This window comes from Coenobita brevimanus, chromosome 72, assembly GCF_032717465.1.
Source record: "Coenobita brevimanus isolate Jiangsu-jjx chromosome 72, ASM3271746v2, whole genome shotgun sequence".
In the NCBI taxonomy this organism is placed as follows: domain Eukaryota; kingdom Metazoa; phylum Arthropoda; class Malacostraca; order Decapoda; family Coenobitidae; genus Coenobita; species Coenobita brevimanus.
Genome location: NC_137025.1, coordinates 20,047,498 through 20,056,087, shown reverse-complemented (window position 1 = coordinate 20,056,087; position 8,590 = coordinate 20,047,498). Strand labels below are relative to the sequence as shown.

At 43.2% G+C, this 8,590-nt stretch overlaps 1 pseudogene; it reads left to right on the top strand.

Annotated features, from left to right (window-relative positions):
• The first annotated feature begins 506 nt into the window (after positions 1–506).
• Positions 507–624, top strand: LOC145407294 (5S ribosomal RNA; annotated as a pseudogene).
• Positions 625–8,590: the final 7,966 nt, after the last annotated feature.

Below are 8,590 nucleotides of genomic sequence, written 5' to 3'. Positions count from 1 at the left end.
CATGTGTTTCCAACTTGTTGAGCTTTTACTCTAGAGCAATTGACGTGCTACAGGAGAGAGACAGCTGGGTGGATTGTGTGTATCTAGATTTGGAGAGAGCCTTTGATGAGGTACCCCACAAGCTATTAATGTGGAAATTGGAACACATAGGTCGACTGAAGGGAAACATCCTGGAGTGGATGAGAGACTTTTTGAGAGACAGACAATTGAGGACAGTAATAAAGGGCAAGATGCCCGAACGGAGGGAAGTAACAAGTAGAGTCCCACAGGAATCGGTGTCAGCACCAGTACAGTAAGACCTCATTATAACGGACTAATTGGGGCGGAAACCGTTCCGAAAAATGCAAAATTCCGATAAAAGCGACATCCTGACATTTTCCGATATATCAGACATCAGTCTGGGATCGCATGAATGGTTTTTAAACTGTTTTGACTGCCATTGCTGTACTGTAGTGTATTATAACTTCACTACATTAAGCAAATGGTATAATATATATAATAATATATACTATATTATACCACGTTGAGTACACCGCTTCCCGTTCGATCAGCGAAGTTAAGCAACGTTGAGTCTGGTTAGTACTTGGATGGGTGACCGCCTGGGAACACCAGATGCTGTTGGCATACTTTCTTGTCGAGTGGGGTTGGTGGAGGATTAGTGCCCCTTCCTGTAAAACAATTAACTCTAAGCCCTTGGCCACCACATTTGGGACACAGGGCGTCTGGCAATGAATGAAAAAAAAAAACACTGATAAACATGTCCTTTATTTACCTGATCACGGTGAAGATAGCTGAAGTGGTCAAGCAGTCCGGACTGCTTCTGGCTTTATCAGACTTTTTCCGATATATAGGAATTTAGTCCGGTAGCTCCTCGAGTCCGATAAAAGCGAATTCCGGTCTACTGAAGTCCGTTATATCGAGGTTTTACTAATGTTCCTGATTTATGTAAATGATATGGTAGATGGAATGAACAGTTATGCAAGTCTGTTTGCTGATGATGCAAAGATCTTGAGAAGAGTATAAGTCGAGGAAGACTCTAAAATGCCGCAGGAAGACCTGAATAGGATCCAAGATTGGAGCCAGATGTGGGAAATGAAATTTAATGCAAAAAAATGTAAAATATTGGAAATGGGTAAGAGTGACAAGAGTCCGTTACTGAATTACCTGATGGGTAATGAACCAATCAAAAAAGTGAGAGAAGAGAAAGATTTGGGAGTGCTGGTCCAGGATAGTTTGTCACCAGAAAAACACCTTAACAAGATAGTTAGAGAGACATACAATCTCTTGACAAGCATACGAGTGGTATTCCATTATATGGATGAGGAAATGATGAAGAAATTGATAGTGACCATGATCCGCCCCAGGTTGGAATATGCAGCAGTAGTGTGGTCCCCACACAAGAAGAAAGATGTAAATAAGATTGAGAGAATACAAAGAACCGCAACCAAGATGGTCCCCAGCCTGGCAGATCTGTCTTATGGAGAGAGGCTGGAAAAGCTGGACCTGCCTTCCTTAGAAGAAAAGAGAGAGAGAGGGGCAACGTGATTGCAGTGTTCAGGGCCATGATGGGACTAGATAAAATTGATAAAAATGATCTGTTTGTGTGGGATGGGAGAGTAACAAGAGGACATGGAATGAAACTGAAAAAGCCAAGTTGTTTTAAGGATATCAAGAAATATAGCTTCCATATAGATGCATAGACCTGTGGAACAGCCTGGACAAAGAGATCGTCCAGTCTAAAAACTTAAACAAGTTCAAAGCAAAATATGACTTGATGAGAAAAAGAGACGGGACCCGACGAGCATAGCTCATTTCCTGTATATCACAACTAGGTGAATACGACTAGGTAAATGCACACACATTCCTTCCCACTATATGATTACAATATCAATACAGTAATCTTTGTACAAAAACATGTGGTAATACTGTACTGTACACAGTACTGTGTGTGTATGTATTGTACAGTACACTTCCATTCATAGTGGATGTTTGTTTCAATACCACAGTCAGCCACCTTAGCCAAGCAGCCCTAATGGGATAGGTTAGGATAATACACGTAATTTTGCCAGGGAAACACACTGAGCATATTTTCGAGAAAATCCTATGGTTACTTTTTGAAGGTACGAGGCGAGCATTGTTCCTAGCTGAGGGGTGCCAGTGACCATCACGTGTGTAACACAGACCACAAGCCACGAGTAAATGTATGGTAAAAGCACCCATCTGCCCCTGCATCGAATGGCGCGAGTCCCCTGGCCTTCGGGATTAGTGCGAAACCCCACACCGTGCACTCCCGTCTGCTTCCCTACCAAATGGTCAGAGTTGTTGTTGGGTGTGCAAAACAACCACTATTGTCTCTGGGTTGATGGATAGCTCGCCTGCTGTGTAGTAACATTCTGTGAAGGCCTGTTGTACCGCTAAGATCTTCAGAGGTTGGTTCCACAGACATTTCGCCAAGGAGGTTATTCGTTATCAAATGAAGGTCCTCGGTATCACTGGCGACCAGATGAAGGCACTCCTGCTCCTGGGGAGTGCCCGCGTGTATCCATTTGAGAAGGATTTGGTTGCATATGACGGGTGGATTAGGTGCATGTTTCTGCAACCTGATACGACTGCCCTGATTCAATCAATGGACTAGGGTGTTATCATGGCTGCGAAGAGACTGAACCACCGGAGGTTCCTGAACGAGGTGATGATGGTGCTGGAGGACGAGGATGCGGTCGAGGACACAAGTGGGGAGCAGATCTTGCAGAATCTTTGGTGTTACAACCTGAAGTCTGCATGTTCAAGTGGGCAGACATGTGGAAGGAAGCCTCCATGAAAGCCCTCAAAAGCGGTTGGTCTCATCTTTTGCAGGGAATCAAAGCCGAGCACAACTTTGAGGGGTTTGATTTGGATGATTTCCTTAGTTGCCTTCGAACAGCAGGAGAGCAGGTGGACATTGATGATGTGGGGGATTGGATGGATGACAACGGCGGCGATCCTGGTTATCAGACCATGTCTGATGAGGAGATCGCTGCTGCTGCCTCTGCGGGCACAGAAGAGGACAGTGGGACGGACAAGGATGTGGATGAGGACCCTGACTTCAGCCCTCCATAACTCCTTCAATCCCTCATCTCAGTGTCCTCTATGGTTACCTGGAGGGGGTGCTGGAGTATGCCGATCACTCTTATTGTGATGGAGTTGGTGCCACTCTGCCTGGCGATGGAGCTGCAGGGAGTCTGGGATGCTGTCATCATCCAGCAGAATCATCGGTCCTATCGTCAGACCAGAATTGACTCTTTCTTCAAGCTTGCAACCCCCACGAGTGCCTGCCGATTCTCACCGCCGCCACCACCACCTCATTTCCCGCCATCATCATTGGACCCGCAACTGAGCCCATCGACACCTGTTGAATCTCCTTTGTTGGATGTAAGTTTGTGGCTGTCTTTGGAGTCTCCTGAGGTGGATAGGCCACCATCACCTCACTGTATGTCACTGCTCATCGCCCAGCTCCAGCAAGTTTAGGAGGAGGAGGAGTAGTTATGGACATTTGCTAGGCACAATTGTGTGCCACTAGACCATATGGGACAACTATAAACCTGCTGGATGTGTGCCAGTTAAGAAGCATGCCTGTGGTGCACTGGGTGGGAAGTACCCCAGCCAAATGTTTTTTGGCGGTAACTTTATGTTTCTTTCATAGTTTCCTTGCTGTTAAAACGTATTCAGGATAGTCCTGTGTAAGTTCTGATGTCACAATATGGCAGAATGATCTGAAAAGTGCCAAAAATAGGAAGGGTACTGTACAGACATTAGTGTTTAGGTAGGGTGTTTTTTGGTTTTCAGTGTTTTTTGCATGGTGTTCTTGATGTTGAAAATTCATTCATTCATTCATTGCCAGACGCCATGTATCCCAAACGGGGTGGCCAAGGGCTTAGAGTTAATTGTTTTACAGGGAGGGGCACTAATCCTCCACCAACCCCACTTGATATGTAGGGATGCCAACAGCATCTGGTGTTCCCAGGCGGTCACCCATCCAAGTACTAACCAGACCCAACGTTGCTTAACTTCGCTGATCGGAGTATGTTTTGATGTCAAAATATGTCAGAATGACCGGAAAACACTGCCAAATTAAGGAGGGGTACATACAGTATTGTATAAGTAGGGTGTTTTTTGGTTTTCATTGTTTTTTCAGCAGGTTTTCTTGGTGTTTGCCATTACTTTGGATATTCCTGTGTGTGTTTTGATGTCTATATATGCCTGAATGACTGGAAAACACTGCCACATTAAGCATGGTATTGTACAAATAGGTTAGGTATACTGTAGGTTGGAGGAGGGTATGGTAGGGGAATAGTGTTCATTATCTGGTTGTTGTCACTACCCGGACATGCCTTTGGTTCCATTATGTCCAGGTAAATGAGGGATTACTGTACTGTAAAGTATTGAAAAAATGTTATTGATACCATTTCAGAACTAAAAAGCTCAGAGTTGGAGTCATGGGAATTTTACCAGCTCTGACTGCAATTCCAACCAAAAGCAGACTACTGTACTCCACAACACTGATTGCCACCCTTGTTATTGTCAGTATGACATTAAGTGCACACAGATACTATACCGTCTCCCCCATACTATACCATCTCCCCCATAATCCCTGATACTGGCGATCAGCTGGTCTGGGATACCTAGGCACATGGAAGATGGATGAAACCATTTACTGCATTTATCACAACCTGCTGCATCCAACCTTGTGATATTGCAGGTTCCACATAAGTCATTTATATCCCTGGAAGGGGTGGGGCATGGTGAGAACCTGATGGAGTATGATCCTGATCAGGGTTCTTTACATCTGGGACTGCCATGTTGGCAACATGCTGGGATTGGCCTACCCAATTTCTTCCCCCACCTTGACCACGTCTAGTGCTTTTAGAGTGAACCATGACTGTAGAACTGGTGCAGGGGGTCTCCTACCAAGCCTGGATACAGTTTATGTGCAGGTCTGGCAGTAGACAATGGAATTGGGGGTATGGTTGGCAAAGCACAGCGACACACAACCACCCAATGTCATGTCTCAAAATTCTTTCTGTTTAGAACAGGAAGGACCAATTATCACAGTACAGGTATACCCCAGTTTAACGTTGCAATTGGTTAGGTAAAAACCTATCATTAGGCGGGGTATATCAACGTGTTAAGTAATTGGATGCATTTTTCAGCCTTGGGTTTCCCCCCAAGCCAAGTCCAAAACCAACCCGAATGAGCCCAAAAACAAGTTTAAAGCCAATCTAAATGGCCTGACAGCCATAAAAGAAGCTAATCTAAGCCTAACACCTGTAAATAACTCACTAAAACCAACAAATAAAATCTGAAAATCGTCAAATATAAGTCCAGAAAAAATCAAGCATAGTAAACTGGACCCCAGAATGATAGTATTCACCCCACCTATGGCTAAAACATATTCATCTAAAAACAGCTTAAAATTAGCATAAACACAATTTTGGTCTAAAATATTATCAAAATCCATCCATCCATCCATCCATTGCCAGACGCCATGTATCCCAAACGGGGTGGCCAAGGACTTAGAGTTAATTGTTTTACAGGGAAGGGCACTAATCCTCCACCAACCCCACTTGACACGTAGGGATGCCAACAGCATCTGGTGTTCCCAGGCGGTCACCCATCCAAGTACTAACCAGACCCAAAATCAATAAAAAATAAAAACTCATCGTTTAACCGGGGTTTGGCCATCATTAGGCGGGGTATGGTGGTATTTGTACCCCCATCATCATGCCGGGGCATCGTATCTAGGGGTATCATATATCAGGATATACCTGTACTGTATTTCATTTTTGTTCCATTATCATTTTTTTTTTTATCCCTCAGAATACAGGGAGTCTTCTCAATTTCATTTCTGTTGCAAATGCTTTTTTAAGTGTTTAGTAAAAAAGGAGGAGTTCTCCAACTCCTTTCTTAGTCTGTTTTTAAAATTGAGTTAGGTTAGCTTACGTTTGATTAAGTTAGTCAAGGCTAAGTTAGGCACCCACTGACACTGATTGGGGCTGTTTGCACTGTATGTTAGTTGGACTTAACTCATAAAGCAGGGAAAAATGAATTTGATGTTTGTGAAGTTCACAAACGTGGCCCAAATCTTTATCATTTTGCATCCACTTTCACGTAGCTCAGTGGCAGAAACAAAGACAGTGGTATGGCACTACACCCTTTCTTTAATGCCTCATCATGACTAGCATCATTATCTGTGTTGGAAATCTTCAAGGTGACTTAGGACCACCTTATTTTGCTTTGTTTATTTATTTATTTATTTTTTATTTTTTCAACTGAAATCCCTTCAAGAGATATTGTGAGTACAGTTTTTGCAGAGTCTATTTTCAAGTTTCAATGTTATTTATTTCTTTTAAAAGTGGTTCACTTGATTCAGTACTGCCTATTTTTTCTTTCACATTTATTTTTATTTTTTTTTTTTTTCTGTGTCTGCCCTCCTCGCTTCCCATTTTTCCTATCTTTCCTGTTACTTTTTATTACTCTTCTTCCATTTCAGGTAGCTTTACATTAAGTGACAAACCAGATGGTTTCCTGTAAGTCAGAAAACCATTTACAGTACTGGGCGGTAACCATATAACCAACCCATATTTGTTTCCTATGTGTCAATAAGTGGTTTAGCGGAGGGTTAGTGCCCATCCCCGTAAAACAACAAACTTAAAGACAAACTGCACCTCTTGCAGGATTGTGGCATCTGCCTATTGATAGTTTCATTTTGTTACTGTATAAAGGCTCCAACATGATTGCATGTGCCAGCCTTGATCACCTAATGGCAACTCTCCATGCTGCTTGATCTTTGGCAGCCTCCCTCTTCAGCCCCATATCCATGAGGTCACTCTGTGACCTCGTCCAGGTCGTTTTTGGTCTGCCTCTTGCAACCCCACTCCTGGCATTCACACTTGTCACTTTCTGCACCCAATTGTCATCTCATGTCCTCTTCACATGCCCAAACCATCTCAATCAACCCCTCCTCATCACAACACCAGTACACTTCATTCCCATCTTTCCTTCTAACTTTTCCATTGTATACCTAGCCCCTTCAGGCCTCGCATTCAAGGACACACTGCACATCCACCTGATTGTTGTCATTTCTCTACCTTTGATCCTACGAATATCCACTTCCTCAACTGCCCAGATCTGACTACCAGACAGCATTACACTCCTTACACATGCTACATACAAAGGTCCCGTAAATAGAATGGAAAAGTGGTGAACAGCGTTTAAAAGTGGTCTTCATTTTCAGTAGCCAGTGGCACCAAAGACAAATGGACACCATCTTATGGTGTGCAAAAGACAGACAGACACCATCTTAAAATGCCATTTTTGGTGCAAAATTACCCTTATCAGTTCTAATTTATCCAAACCTAACCTAAATTTTCATAACAACCCAACCTAATTTTTCCTAACCTTGCCTGACATATTTTATGCTAATCTAACCAAACTAAAGGTAATCCTTAAGGAGACATAGGACCACCTTAAAAAAAAAAAAAATAAAATAAAATGAATTGATTTTGTGACTTAGTAAAGGTATACAGAAGTGCATTTTTGAGTATGAAGGTGTGGAAAGTAACGCCATCTTGTGAAGTGTTTGTATAAGTGGTACATAAGAGATGTTATGGTATTGGAAGTAGAGTGCAAGATGATGCTGATTTCGTGTGGGCGATGTGTTGGGGAGAGTATCTAGAGATTGTCAGACATGAAAGAATTGATCTTGCTGCTGAGTCTCTTGAGTGTCTGGAAGAGTTTTGTTATCTGGGGAATATGCTTTGTGCTAGAGGTGGAGCTGGAACCAGCTCTGTGGCCTTGGTAAGGGGTGATAGAAGTTCAGGGGGCTGTTGCCTCTCTTGACAGTGAGAGAGCTTTCCCTCCATATTAAGGGATTTTTGTATGCAACATGTTTTAGGAGCGTAGTGTTGTATGGTAGTGAGACCTAGGCCGTAAAGGAAGAGGATATTTGTTGTTTCAAACATACAGAAGTGATAACGATTAGATTGATGTATAATGTTTTCTTGCATGCGAAGCCTGGGGGGCTTAGGTTTTATGATTTAGTCGAGAGGAAGGATGGGACTGGAGAGTATTGGTGTTGTGATGTGAAGGGGCTGATTGAGATGGTTTGGGCATGGAGAGGATGGAGGTTGACAGTTGGGTGCTGAAGGTGCGAAGTGTGAACATCGGGGATAGGGCTGTGAGAGGCAGACCGAAAAAGACCTGGGAGGAGGTCATAGAGTGTGACCTTGAGGATAAGGTACTGAATAGGGAGGCTGCCAGAGACTGAGTAGTATGGAGAGCTGCCATTAAGGGACCAAGGATGACACATTCAAGCACGTTGGAGTCTTTATAAACGATATGATTACTATAGTGATGGGTTAGTTAGGTTAGGATAAGTTTGTATAGGTTAACAAAATTGATTATGTTAGGTTAGCATAAAATAGATTAGGTTAGGTTGGGTTAGGATGGGATAAACATGGTCGGGCTCCATTCTGTCCGTCTATCATCAGCCAGATGCAGTAATCTCGTAAGGAGTGGCTGTTTGTCCATGAGTTAGCTAGTTGATTTATGAGGA